The following is a 15,134-nucleotide window of genomic DNA, read 5'->3' as shown; positions in this document are numbered from 1 at the left end:
AGAGATATTGAATGTAAAATGTTAGTGCGACATATAGGAGCAGATTCCTAAAATTAAAATACAGAGGTCTGGATAAGCATTTCATATACAATTTTGAGCAACACCAATGTCTGATATACGTGTTAACACTACAGGAGAGAAAAAAGGTGGCTGAAAAGACAACTGAGCAAAGAGATACAATAAATAAAAATAATAGAGAAAATAATACGCTGAATGTCGAAGGAGAACATTCTCAAGCAGGTTAAATATTTCAGACAGGCCAGGTAAAATACTGATTGAAATATTCATCCCATATTTGGGGATTCAGAAGCAGGTTGTTAATAGAGTAGTAAAACTTCCGCTAGTCAGTTATCAGTCCTCATTTTACTTGTTACTTTAGCAGCAGTAGCTGCCACTTTTCATCACAGTTGAATCCACCCTCTTGAATCATGTCTTTCACCTGCCTTTTAGGAAAGTGCTTTCTTTTGTTTCTCCCACTACTTCAGTGTCTTTTCCCCATTCCTCTTCTTCTTCCCTTCTCTCTCTCTCTCTCTCTCTCTCTCTCTCTCTCTCTCTCTCTCTCTCTCTCTCTTGTAATCATTTTGTTTTGATTCCTCATCATCTCCCTGAACTCTAAACTTCAGAATGCCCTAGGGATCAGTCCTGGATCTCTTCTCTACACCTGTTCTCTTGGTGTTCCTATCCAGTTTTAGAAATTTAAATACCATATAAATTTACCACCAAGTTTTATCTTGAGTCTAATTCAGATTTACAATTTCCTGTTTAACATCCTCACATGGATTTTATACAGAATCTCAAATTTAAGTTATTAAACTTACGATGTTTCCCACAAAATATACTCCTACTTGTTTTTTGTTTTCTAATTCAGTAAACGGCCACCAGTCTGACTACAGTAAATAGCTGCTGATGACTGCTGCTATGGTTTGACTGCATCTCCTACATTTCATGTGTTGGAAACTTAATTCCCAAGGTGGCAGCACTGAAAGGAGGGCCCTTTAAAATGTGATTACATCATGAGGGTTCTGCCCTCAAAAATGAATTAATCCATTCACAGATTATTGAATTAGTATATCAACTGATTAGTAGGTTATGATGGGAGGGGAAGTGGTGGCATTACAAGACTAGAAAGAGAGACCTCAACAAGCATGTTAAGCATGTTAGCATGCTCACCCCCCTGGCTATGTGATTCCCTGTACTGCCTTTAAACTCTTCAGAGTCCTGACCAGCAGGAAAGCTCTTAGGCTTTTACCAGATGGGGCCTCTTGACCTTGGACTTCTTAGCCTCCATAATGGTAAGAAATAAACTTATAAGTTACCCAGTTTCAGGTATTATTTTGTAAGCCACAGAACTAGGTATAAAAATTACTGATATTTCCTTAATTTGATTCAATATGAATCATCTTCTGGTGATAGAGACATTTCATTTGAGACATATATGAGTATGTATGTGTATGTTAACATTTTAGTAAAGACTGGGTAAAGTTTTCAAAGCATTAAGAAATAGAGACTATTTGCAGTACTGCTAATAAAAAATGGGTTTTGTTTTTCCAATTTGAATACATTTCTTATTAGTTTACATTTCATGACTTACTTATTAAAGAGCCCATGACAAAAGCAAATCAGTACATCAAAAAAAAAAAAAAAAAAATCTCCACCACATGTTTACTGCAACACTGTAGCACTACAACCAAAATATGGAATCAAACTTAAAGTCCATCAACAGATGAATGGATACAGAAAATGTGGTATATATACACAATGAAATCTTATTTCAGCCAAACAAAAATAAAATGCTGTCATTCATGGCAACATAGATAAACCTAGAAGACATGTTAAGTTAAACAAGCCAAGAACAGAAAGGTAAATAATACACGTTCTCACTCTTGTGCAGAAGGTAAAAAAAAAGTTGACATCATAGAACTAAAGCATAGAATAGTGTTTATGAGAAGCAAAGAAAGACAGCAGGGTAGAGGAGAGAAGAAAAGATCGATTTCAAAATACAAAATTACAGTTATATAGAAGGAATAAGTTCTAGTGTTTTAAGCACTATAGGAATATAATAGTTAATGATTATTTATTATATATTTTCAGATAGATAGAAAAGAGGATTTTGAATGTTCCCAATACAAGATATGATAAATATCTGAGGTGATAGGTATACTATACTTATTTGATTACTCTATATTGCATGTATCATAAATATGTGCCCCATAAATATACATAATTATATTTCAATAAAAAATAATTAATTAAAAAATGATAAAAAGCCCATGACAAAGATCAAAATATCAGTAGAATTGGAGAGATAAGCAGCAAAATATAATTTTAATTAAAAAATATTATACTTTTACATCTCATGCCAGTTAGAATGGCGATCATTAAAAAATCAGAGACAATAGATGCTGGAGAGGATGTGGAGAAACAGGAACACTTTTACAGTGTTGGTTGGAGTGTAAACTAGTTCAACCATTGTGGAAGACAGTGTGGCAATTCTTCAAGGACCTAGAAATAGAAATTCCATTTGACCCAGCAATCCCATTACTGGGTATATATCCAAAGGATTATAAATTGTTCTAGTAGAAGGACACATGCACACGAATGTTCATTGCAGCACTGTTTACAATAGCAAAGACCTGGAACCAACCCAAATGCCCATCGATGATAGACTGGACAGGGAAAATGTGGCACATATACACCATGGAATACTATAGTAGCCATAAAAAACGATGAGTTTGTGTCCTTTGTAGGGACATGGATGAACCTGGAAACCAACATTCTCAGCAAACTGACAACAGAAAATCAAACACTGCATGTTCTCACTCATAGGTGGGTGTTGAACAATGAGAACACATGGACATAGGGAGGGGAGCATCACACCTGGGGTCTGTCTGGGGGAAATAGGGAAGGGACAGCAGGGGGTGGGGAGTTGGGGAGAGATAGAATGGGGAGAAATGCCAGATATAGGTGATGGGGAGGAAGGCAGCAAATCACACTACCACGTGTGTACGTATGCAACAATCTTGCATGTTCTTCACATGTACCCCAAAACCTAAAATGCAATTAAAAAAATATATTATACTTTTATATTCCAGTTGAGGAATTTTGTTACAACAAGTTTCAAGACTCAAAGTTCTATTTTGTTCACAGGTTCAATATGCCTGCAGTCACCTGTGCTATAGGGGCATGCAGGTGATTCAGGTTAAAATAGCATTTCTAGCAGATCCTGAGAGTCCCTTCCAACTTTCCACTTAAACACCATAATGAAGATTTGTTGTCCGCCTTCCCATCATCTCCATTCCCTTCTTCCTGCAATCACTACATTTGTCTTCAATGATCCTCTCCTCTGCTTCAGTCCAAGTAAGTAAAATTCCAGTCCTTGAACTACAGCAGGTGATTCCAATTTATACTCATCATTTCTCCAGCCATTTTAATGGTTCCGTGATGGGAAAATAGATTAAATGTGTTTAAACTGGAAATTTAGGATTTTAATGGGCATTACTAGAAAAAGAATACTCATCATTTCTCCAGCCATTTTAATGGTTCAGTGGTGGGAAAATAGATTAAATGTGTTTAAACTGGAAATTTAGGATTTTAATGGGCATTACTAGAAAAAGAAGCTTTCTCTTCTAGGGACTAACCTACAGAAAATCTGAAATCAGAGATAATATGTTTTTTTACTATCATGAGGAGACATGTACAATTGCTCCAGGCTACTACCTGGAGCTTGAAAAAAGCACAGTAGAGAGGAACTGAGTCACAACATCAGTTTAACACTGAAGCTAGTTATGAATGATACATACAATCATCCAACTCTATATTTTTTTAGTCACATGAGCTAGTAAAATGAGTGTATTTTCTGTTGCATACAACTGAAAGAATCCTAAATGGCACTTGTCACAGGAAAAATAGACCAAATAACTCATAGTCACACATAAAATAACGCCTCAGCATCAACGACATTGTAATCTGGGAGGAATTTCCTCTGAACACTAAGGTGCTACAATCGGTGCCATAGGTACTACATGAAAGGTACAGCAGTGTCATAGGTGGACCATCCACACTGCTACTAGAAATTTTAAAAGCCTTTCTCCCAGGAAGTATGTATAAATGTGCATTGTCATTGCCTCACTAGATGTCCCCAATTTAGAAAAACAAGATCAATGTCAACCAGAAAGTAACAGAGCTATTAATCCATGCATGGCTTGGGAGCTATGGACTGTCTTTCTCATTTCTATCATGTACCTTTTCTGTCCTTCTTCACTCAGTTCATGACCCCTGCCCCTATATTTTACTCAGCGACTATAGTTCTTAGAAAAAAAAAATTGGGAGAAAAAGTGAGATAAGACAGTAGTACTGTACTCTAAGGAAGTGTACATCTTTAGCAATATATTATTGGTGGAAGCAATAAGTATTTTTATTTTTCCTGTATTCCCCCATCGATTGAATCCATGCAGAGAAAAGAAAATTCCACCTCAGGAAAAAAGGATCTAACAGATAATAGAAAGCCTGCTAGACAATGCCTATTAGATTAGGATATTGACTTAAGATTTCTATCAATGTTGATATAAGAAGGAGATTTGATATTGATCAAATAGTGATATAATTGATCCAGTATTCAAGAAGAAAGAGTTTGGGGCCGGTAGACACTTACACATTTCTGTGTTTTGGTAATCAATAGCCTACATGGGTCTCCTCTCATTCAAGAGTAGGAGTGAGCATAATATCAGCTAAGATAAAGAGGCTGATATAATATATATACACATACAGTTAACTATCCATACCTACACATATTAAGGCAAATCCTGGGGCTAATTTATTTCTTTACACTCTTATGAGAACCTAAGAAGAATTTTGTTAAAATGTTATGTACAAGGAGAAGAAAAAAAAACAAAACAGATTGGCATCATTTTTCACCACTGCACAGAATTCCCAAATTCAGGTATAATAACTTTATTAAACCGAAGAACTATTGTGATCTCACTTTTATTTTCCTTTTTTGAGACAGGGTCTCACTATATCAATCAAGCTGGGGTGCAGTGGCCCAATTATAACACACTGCAGCCTCAAACTACTAAGCTCAAGTGATCTTCTTGCCTCAGCCTCCTGAGCTGAGGCTACAGCCATACACAAACATTACTGGCTAATTTATTTTTATTTTTATTAAAACAAAAGATAGGATGTCATTATGTTGCCCAAGCTGATCTTGAACTACTATCCTTAAGTGACCCTCCTGCCTCAGTCTCCCAAAATGCTGATCTCACTCTTCTCTAAGTAGTCAAAGTATCATACACGTGTGAAGGGAAAATAAACAGAAAGACATTCCATACATGGAAAGATTTAGAAGGCAATTAACACATGTATTCTTCAAAAATTACTTGAAAAAAATTAGTCTTTTTAAAAATGAATAAAAACAAAGAGCTCAAATATGAAAATATATTTTAAAAAATGTATTAAGCAAAGGAATTGGAATATAATTATGAAAATTGAAATGACAAAGTAATGATTGAAAGAGAAGACAGGTAACCCAAAATGTTCGTTATAAAAACTTAAAAATCTTACATTGTTTTCCTAGGTACTAGAGCTTCAGAAAGAATAGAAGACAATGAAGATATGCTAAATTTCTCATTTAACACAGATAATCAATAGACAAAATTTGTTTCTTGATATTTAGGGAAAAATCAATTCACAATATTAGAAATTGACTCAGTCATCTTATAATTTAAAGAAAACACAAAATTACAAAAATTATAAAACAAAATCCTGGATTTTATTATTTTTGTTAAAACATAAAGTTGAAAGAAAAAACTGGAAAAAATATTAACATATACATAAAACATATTTCTTAATATGAAAAGAGTAGTTATAAATCAATAATTTGAAAAAGTCTATATAATTTAAAAGGCATGTTACAGTTATGTTTCTGCATTTAAAAATTCAAATATATATATATATATATATATATATATATATACACACACACACACATACACATACACATTAAAAACTAAAAGAATATACAGCTCAACGTAAATATTTGGCTATTTCTGGATGGTAAAATTGGGGGAAGTTTATTATTCCATTGACTTCTTAAACTTTCAGTACTCACTGCACGATTTACTCATTCACTAAATAAATATTTATTGAGCAATAACTATGTGCTAGGCAAGAACTGAAAAAAAAAAGTTAAAAAAGTCCTGCATGCCCAGAGCTTTTATTCTTGTACTAGGGAATCAGAAAATCAGCACAGTAGCTCATGTATTTAATCCCAGTGCTTTGGGAGGATAAGGTTGGAGAATCACTTGAGGCCAGGAGTTCAAGCCCAGCTTGGGCAACACAGCAAAACCCTCTATCTACAAAAATGCAAAAATCACCCAGACGTGGTGCATGTACCTCTAGTCCCAGCTACTTAGGAGACTGAGGTGTGAGGCTACGTGAGCCCAGGAATTCAAGGCTGCAGTGAGGTATGATCATGCCACTGCACTCTAGCCTGGATGGCAAAGTGAGACAGTGTCTCTCTTAAAAAAAAAAAAAAAAAAAAAAAAAGGAAATCAGTAAAACAAATAAATAAATTATATATATATATGTATATATATATATATGTATCTGTGTAATATATATCACAATTATCTTTATATATATGTGTATACACACACACACATCTCTCAAGAAAATTTGTAGAACAGAGAAAAATTAAAATAAAGTAGGGAAAAAGGACAAGGAGTTCTGGAAACAGAGCTCACATTCTAATTTTTTAAAAGTTAGTATAGGAAGGCCTCATAGGTTGATACTGAGCAGACATTTGAGAGAGAGATGGAGAGCCAAATGTAAAGACATCTGGTGAAAAAAGCTTGCTAAACAGAGGAGCACAAAAACAAAGACTCTGAGATATGTTTCTGGGAAGGTCTGAGAAATAGTAAGAAAAATCAATGAAAGTACCTCAAAATGTCTATTAAAAGGTCAGAGTCATACTAGAATGCAGAGATTTAAGGTAGTTTTGTTAAATTCACTTATATACTCTTCTGAACTGTGTAATTTTTCTGTAATAGAAATGTATTGCTGTTTTTACTAAAAAACAAAACCCTAAAAACATGTTGTTGAAGTATCAGTGTTTAAAACATCAACATACTATATACTCAGAGCTATGCAAAAAATGTTTTTTCATATAATCTATAGGTGCTTTCTCTTTGGAAAACATGTGGGAAATGCAGGAAACTGAAAGGAATTTTTAAAAAATCATCCATTGGCCCACTAACTTGGGCTCTTCCTGTCCAGTATCCATAATTTTAAGTGAGCATTATTCTCATTGTGATATGTAGCATCATACATTATCAAGGATAAATAGGATTTCAAAGATCTCCTAATCAGAATATTTCCAAGTGTGATTCCCAAATCTTTCACATCAGAGTTAACTTAGAAACTTGCTAAAAATGCAGACTTGTGAATCACATCCCAACTCTAACAGATCAGAACTTTGGAATGGAGCTTTTCAAAATCACTCTCAGGCAATTTAAATGCACAGTAAGGCTTAAGGAACTACTTGTCTAGTTCAATGACTGTAAGGATTAGTTAGCAGAAAAACTGCCTTTGGTTTCTTCTACTGACTGAAATTAATCTCTTCAATGTCTAGTTTACCTTTTACATGCTTGAGTTTACCTGAGCATTTCTGAGTTTACCTTTTATGAGCTTGGCAGGGAATGTTATCTGAGCATTCCCAGTATGTGTCAAATCATGACCTACTTAAAAGCTTAGAAGACAAAATAGGTCACAAGTACGCTATTAGCCTACATTAAAATCCTGGATTAGGTATCAAGTAGAGAAGAATATAAGGACATTATGGTAGTTCTAGTTTGGGCTCACAAAATGGCTCACAAAAGTGATTTTGTAACCAGTATGAATTGTGACCAGTATGAATTCCATCTTGGTCAACAAAACACAGGAGTTACAGTAAGATGAAACACTGAACATCAAAAGAGCAAGACACTGATTCAAAGACATGGAGTTATTTTCATTATACATCTACATATACTTATTTTTATACTTTCCTGCATTTTAGCCATGAAAATAAAAATTACATGGATTTGAATCCTGGAAGTAGATTTATCCAGGTACTTAGAGGATTACAGAGTCCTCTGTGCTGCAACATGGAAATAATTTTTGATTTGAGCAAAGAAGTAATCCATCTTTACTTCAACAGGCTCATTCATTGAGGAATGTGACCATTCTGAAAGAGTGATTCAAAGAATAACAGAAAAGGGAGAAGTCACATACTTTCACATATCAACTAAGAATTTCTGAAGTAAATATGCCATTGATAGAACACTATGAAAGGAAATAAGTAAATATTTGTCATATAAAGATACAGGATTATTTCTTTAGTAGGGTGTGGCAAAAAGTATACCCCTATTTTTTATAAATAGAATCACTGCTCATGAAAAAAAAAAAAAAAAAAGACTTGAGGAATTCTACCATAAATTGCTACATAAACTCCAGGACATTTGCTCCTCTTCTAATTAACCTCCTTTGTGAGTTGGGTTTCATATGTGAGGTATTTTCAAGCAGGATGAGATTTTATGCTCATCTGTCTATCAAACTTAGGATTCCCATTTAGCAGAAAGTCACCTAATGCTGGCATATTCATGTTCTGGGAAAAGGTGTTAAAAATTATTTTGGCAGCCAGGTGCAGTGGCCCATGCCTGTAACTCCAGCACTTTGTAAGGCCAAGGCAGGTGGATCATGAGGTCAGGAGTTCAAGACAAGCCTGGTTAACATGGTGAAACCCTGTCTGTACTAATAATACAAAAGTTAGCCAGGTATGGTGGGACGCACCTGTAGTCCCAGCTACTTGGGAGTTTGAGGCAGAAGAACTGCTTGAAACTTCTGCTGGAGGCGGAGGTTGCAGTGAGCCAAGATGACACCACTGTACTCCAGCTTGGGTGACAGAGCGAGCCTCCATCTCAAAAAGAAAAAAAAAATTATTTGGCAGGTCTATTGCATAAAACCAGAAAACAAAAATCAAATGGACACTTAGAAGCTTGAATATTAAAAAAACAAAAACAAAAACGGCCAGGCACAGAGGCTCATGCATGCCTGTAATCCCAGGACTTCGGCAGGCCAAGTAGGGTGGATCACTTGAGCCCAGGAGTTCCAGATCAGCCTGGGAAACATAGGGAGATGTCTTCTCTACAAAAAGTTTTTTTTTTAAAATGGCCAGGAGTGGTGGTGTGTGCCTATAGTCTCAGATACTCAGACGGTTGAGGTGGGGAGATTGAGCCTGAAAGATTGAGGCTCAGTGAGCCATGATCACACCACTGCACTCCAGCAGGAGACCCTGTTCCAGAAAAAAAAGTGAGAAAAAAAGGGTCTACATAAAGTCACTAAACTTGAAACTTTCTTCAGTATATGCATTCAGTATATTGACAGAGGCCTGAAATACATCTGATTTTAATTTGCTAAGTAAAGAGCTATATCATATAAGGCAGGACCCAGGCACAGATCTGATTAGTTGCTAATCTACATATTAGTCTGCCTGTCAAATATTATGCTCTTAGCCAACATAAAATTCCCATAAACATGAGCTAATGAATTAATTATTAAGGTGAGACATTATATCCAAAAAGCTACTATTTATATGTAAATGTTAATGAAACATATCAACTATTATATGTTCAGGAATAAGTTCATTTATCTATTAGTGCATGGTATTCCCAAGAAAAGCTTCAGAAGTAGAATAGTGCATGAACATTACTAGCTCAAGAGGCAACCAGGTTGCCGAGAGACTTGGTTACCTGTTGAGCTGGTAATGTTCATGTACCATTCACCTGCATGGCATAAAGTACTCTGTATCAGTACTTCTCAAACTCCACCTTGCATAAGAATCACTTGAGGCTTGTTAAAACACAGATTCCTGAGTCCCTCCCTCAGAAATTCTGATTTGGTAGGGACCTGGCCTAAAAATATGCATTGCTAGTTAGGTCCCACGAGATGCTAAGGTAGTCTAAGGTAAACTTTGAGTAACAGTGCTGTAAGTAGCATCTAGTACCAAAGTGGAAAAAAGCCTAGAAAATAAAGGTATTCAACCTTACAGTTTTACCTAAGGGTAACCATAAGTTAGGCTTCACATATAACTTCCAAAAGCATCTCATTTCTAATATTCTTAACATTTAATTTTACATGTGATGGCTACTTATGTACCATGGAGCACGTCGGGATAAGAAATTTCTAAGGTAACCAGGTCTCACAAGTGACTTCGCAGCAAATCTTATACAGGTATTAATAACCAAACCAATAAATTATATGTGTCGGGAAAAATACTTTGTAACTAATATTTTAATTAAACTTTCTATGTGATGAGACCAAAACATGTGCATATTGTTTATTAACTACAACAATTATTTTAACCACATGAAAATGATTTAGACTTTAATTATTTAAACTTTTGACTTGGTCACTTACAAAAATACACACAAGAGAAAATCACGTTGGTGATCCATTTTGTAGCTCTGTAGAGAGGCAGCACAAAGCTGAGTGTTCATAGAGCCTGAGGTTCTAAGCCAGCTTTCCCCTTAAAATTTTGAGAACAAATGTTTATGTGTTTAGTATCCTCGTTAATAAAATAATGGTATTAGAATAACTGGTCTTAAGGATCCTGCTATCGTAAATTCCAAAATGACTTCTTCAAACCTGTTTACCTTAAAAATAAAATATTGCATAATTCTTTTCATTAAAAGTCACCCAAATGTCTTATCTTAAAGAATCAAACTTAATTAAATGTTAGCTATTTCTTATTAACCAACTATTCAATTTTTGAGACTCTATGTGGAGCTATTTGTATTTAATAATGAAGGGTTTTTAAAACAGCACTTTAAACATGAGTACTTTGTGTAATAAAAATTATTTTTTACTTTCTAATTTGAAATTTTTTTGTGTGCGTGATATGAAACTGAACTTATTATACATCATTGTAAATGAGTCTGCTTAGGATACTGGTACATGCCTACAACTAAAAAAATGTGAAGAATCTGGAAGAAGAAAACAAGAAACCTAAGCATAAGAAAAATTGTTTAAGGATGTCTATCTTGAGTTCTCCATCTCACAGCATTTGAATTTACAAAACAAGTATTGGCTGTTATAACATTCACTGACACATGAGAATTTATTTCTTATACTTTTGCTAGGATTTATCTGAACATGACAATTATCAATCATCCTTATCATAGCAAATAACATTGTTAGATTACCTACTGTATTATCTTAATTATAGATTTATATTACTGTCTTGTTTCTATGCTACATTTCTTAAATTGGAATGTTGAATTACAGAATTTTATAAGACAGTTTACTGAACTATACTTTGTAAGTACATTTAACATAATAAAAAGTAAGACTTTTATAATTATATATAAAAATTATTTTGCTCAAGTAGCTGAAAATGTGGCATCTGGAAGCCAGGTGCCAGCTGTGGCTCTAATATCAAGTTCTTTTTTACCTTACAAAATTTAGCCTATTCGAAATGATTGACTAGTCATCACTGGAATTATATTTGTCTAGTCACTGAAATCAGATGAAAACAATCTGAACTCTGTCTTCTAATGTGACAACCCATACTTTAACCATGGGAACTTTTCAAATCTTTCTAATGAATCACAATGGGATTTTTTTTTTCTTTTACTATACAAAGCTGATGATTTTACAGTATTTCTATCAATTTTTATTACCAAAGTTGCAAGTCCTTTGTGAACATTTTAAGTAAATTTAAATAAGAAAAAAGTTTTTCTCTAGGTTTTGTTTTCTTATAGAGTAGATTCTTTGGGAGAATTTCTAAAACTCTCTTCAGGTGTCTGTATCTAATTTCTTGCTCACAAATCTCCAAGGAATAGTCTTATACACAGTGAAAGAATGATCACGATGCTATTATAACAGGATAAAACACAGTTTTGGATATTAAAATGTACCAACTCTTGAGTTTCATACGTTTCTGTTACAAAAGAAAAGGAACATAAATTAATAAGAAATTCCTTTCAATGTCCTCATATAGCTTTTTTTGTTGTTGTTGTTGTTTTTAAGACCAAGTCTCGGTCTGTCACCCAGGCTGGAGAGCAGTGGTGCAATCTTGACTCACTGTAACCTCCGCCTCCTGGGTTCAAGAGATTCTCATGCCTCAGTCTCCAAGTATCTGAGATTACAGACGTACACCACCATGCCCAGCTAATTTTTGTATTTTTAGTAGAGATGGGGTTTCACCGTGTTGGCCAGGGTGGTTTCAAATTCCTCACCTCAGGTGATCTGCCCACCAATGCCTCCCAAAGTGCTGGCATGAGCCACTGTACCTACTCTATCCTCATATGATTTCTATAAATTACTATACTTTCGATGAAATCTCTGTTCCTGAAGACACTCTGGAAGATACATGACTTCATTTTAATATTTCCATCTGTTAAATGGAACAGATATACAAAATGTAAAATGAGATGACTCAGCAATTGTCAAAGCAGCAATGATGCTTGCATATACCTAACGATCAGGAATGGCTGGGTAAACTCTAAGTATTCAGTATTACAGTTCAGTAGTCTGATGAAGTGGTATCTTTCTTGAATATACTAGATTCCAAAGAAATTCTGGAATATAGGAAGAAAATGTGAATCCTTCAGAACTGTTAGAATTTCATTTTAGTCTTCATTAAAGTACTTAGGCAACAGAAGTAGGTACTCTGGAGAATTTACACATATATTATTAGTAGCGACAACCTAATCATTCATGTTGAACTTCTAGTATCCATCAGCGTAAAACAAACAAACAAATAAACACCTGTTCTTAAACTTCTCCAAGTCATTCAAAAACTGCCACTGGTGCTGTCCCTCCATACCCAGACTAAAGGAAACAAGACAGAGTGTACAGAAAACAACAACAAAAGCACTCTAGCCCTAGTCTTCCCTCTACTGGCAGTTTTGTTTTTCTGGCCTAAATTAATTGATGGCTTTCTAATCTATGGAATTATTATGGGACTAATGGGTAACTTAAAAAAAAAATTAGAACACCGCTATTTATCACTAGAAATAAGAAGAATAAAGAATTTTAAAACTTTCAAGTAAGCATATTTAATGTCTTCTTCAGATGTCCACAGTTCTTTAAGCAGTTCTCTTAATAACACAAGAGAAAGTCAGAACGAAGTAAATCATAAAATTCAACTAGTTATTTTTACATAATTAAGTTTGTGGAACTCACTTAAGAGCTTTACTTTCCATGCATGCCCTTTGAAATAGGTCATTGCTTTAAAACATCCCAGGAACTCTTAATGCAATGACCTAAAGCTACCATTTGTAACATTAATCTCCAGCCAATCCAGTAAAGGATGTTTCCCAAAATATTAGTGAATTGACAACTTTTCAAAAGCACTTAATGAATATATTTAATTTTAGATCATAGGAGGAGAAAGGTTCTCAGACCACCTATGTCAGATGTCTGCCTTCAAAGCAGTTGGACAAAACTAGATCAATTTTCTTGAACTCTTAGGCCAGTGCAGCAGAATCTCAAAAGGATATAAGAGTGCTTCTTCCATAGAGTTTGTAATCACCACCAGCCCAACATCAGCTCCAGGCAAGCAGGGCGTAAATCTACAAATCAACTAATGCTTTAACTGTTGTGGAGTTCAAATTTATACATTCTCATAAATTTGTTGTCATTTATTTTCTAATTTTTACAAACCAGAAATGTTATTAGAATGCTAAGAACGGCAATTATAATCTCACATTGTTGAGCTTTGGCCGTTCATACCCTTTTATAATGAAATTGTTTTTCTTTTTGTTAGTTTTATCTAAAGGGTATTTATGAAAGATTCAGAAATGTATCATCTCTCTTTTAACCCTTGTTAAATATATATAGTATGTATATGTATATATTAATATGCAAAATAACTTATTTTTGATACATGGTCAAAGGTTTCATTAATTTTCATTCAAATCGATTGCTTTTAATTAATATAGTTTAAAAGTCTCCTTAAATTGTTCCTTTTAATCTCTGCATGCAAAACAAGTCTTTTTGGAGAGGGAAGGACAGCAAAAATTGTATTTTATGATCTACTTAATACAGTATACCTGTCTTACATCCAATACTGTCTTTTTTCTGGAACACATTTCCTTTTTACTCAAACCTTTCTTAGTACAACCCTACTGATAAGACCATTTTCAAAGGGATAAATGATCTACACAGAAGTGCCTGGCCAGTGGAGTGATGAGAATAGCGATCTAGGCTCTAAACATGCAAATATTTATTAACCTTAAAAAATAAAACAATGTCCCTCGAAATGTCCACAGTTTATACCGCAGTGGTAGTTTAGATACATAAATATTTGCGGCTTGCCTTGCCTTGTGATAATCAGGTGTGTGGCTCTGAAACTTATCTTATTAGGCACCATGGTGTGCAAAGCCCTGCAAGACGCACCTCGCCCTGGTCCGCGATCACAGGGCGCTCAGAGCCCCCCTCTCACACGACGCCGCGACAGTTCAAGCATGTCACCCTCTTCAAGCCGGAGCTTCCCTGGGTATCTCTGCGGCCCCGCCAGCTTCTTACCTGGAAGAAGAGGCAGCTGCAGCAGCGGACAGCGTGAGGTGCTGAAGCAGGAGGGCGCCGCTGCGAGGCGACAACTGCCGACGCGTGGACGCGCCCTTCCCTCCCCGCCTGCTCGCCCCGGACTCCCGGGGCGGGGCGGCTGGGCCCCCGGGCTCCGAGGCGCGGGGAGGCGGGCTCCGCAAGCCCCAGCGCGGAGCCACGTTGCAAGGTGCTGCGAGCTGGCTGGGTTCTCCAGGGTCGGCCCGGAGGCCCACGTGACAGGCACGCCGGTCGCTGATTGGAGCGCCTGAGAGGCGGAAGTGGCTTGTGACCCCTGGAGACGAGGCTGAGGGGGACGTGGTTACCTGGCAACAGGGAAAGCATGCTGAAGACGCAGCGCCTCCGGACTAAAGCGTGGCTTTGTATTATTGAGGCTGCAAGTGAGGCTTTAGGCAGAGGGTTTGCTTTGACGAAAACTGTGAACCATCAGCGTTTTCACCACCTAACACGTTTTTGTTTTTTTTTTAAATTTTTTTTACCGAGTCTGCACTTTCCAGGAAAATGAGTCAAATATACACTAAGTAAATCAT

General features: G+C 35.7%; 1 protein-coding gene across 5 annotated transcripts in view; it reads right to left on the bottom strand.

Moving 5' to 3' along the window:
• Positions 1 to 14,792, bottom strand: part of WDR17 (WD repeat domain 17) — a 116,524-nt gene extending 101,732 nt beyond the window's left edge. For 4 of the 5 annotated variants that reach the window (XM_039468608.2, XM_039468609.2, XM_039468610.2 and 1 more), the window contains exon 1: positions 14,566 to 14,792. The gene's annotated coding sequence lies outside the window, so the exon portion shown is untranslated. Of the gene's footprint in view, positions 1 to 14,436; positions 14,539 to 14,565 lie in introns of those variants that run through there. The other variant, XM_074396654.1, reaches the window with a different exon arrangement.
• Between the last annotated feature and the right edge of the window lie 342 nt (positions 14,793 to 15,134).

This window comes from Saimiri boliviensis, chromosome 3 (genome assembly GCF_048565385.1).
Source record: "Saimiri boliviensis isolate mSaiBol1 chromosome 3, mSaiBol1.pri, whole genome shotgun sequence".
NCBI classification, from domain to species: Eukaryota; Metazoa; Chordata; class Mammalia; order Primates; family Cebidae; genus Saimiri; species Saimiri boliviensis.
This window is presented reverse-complemented; position numbering and strand designations above follow the sequence as displayed.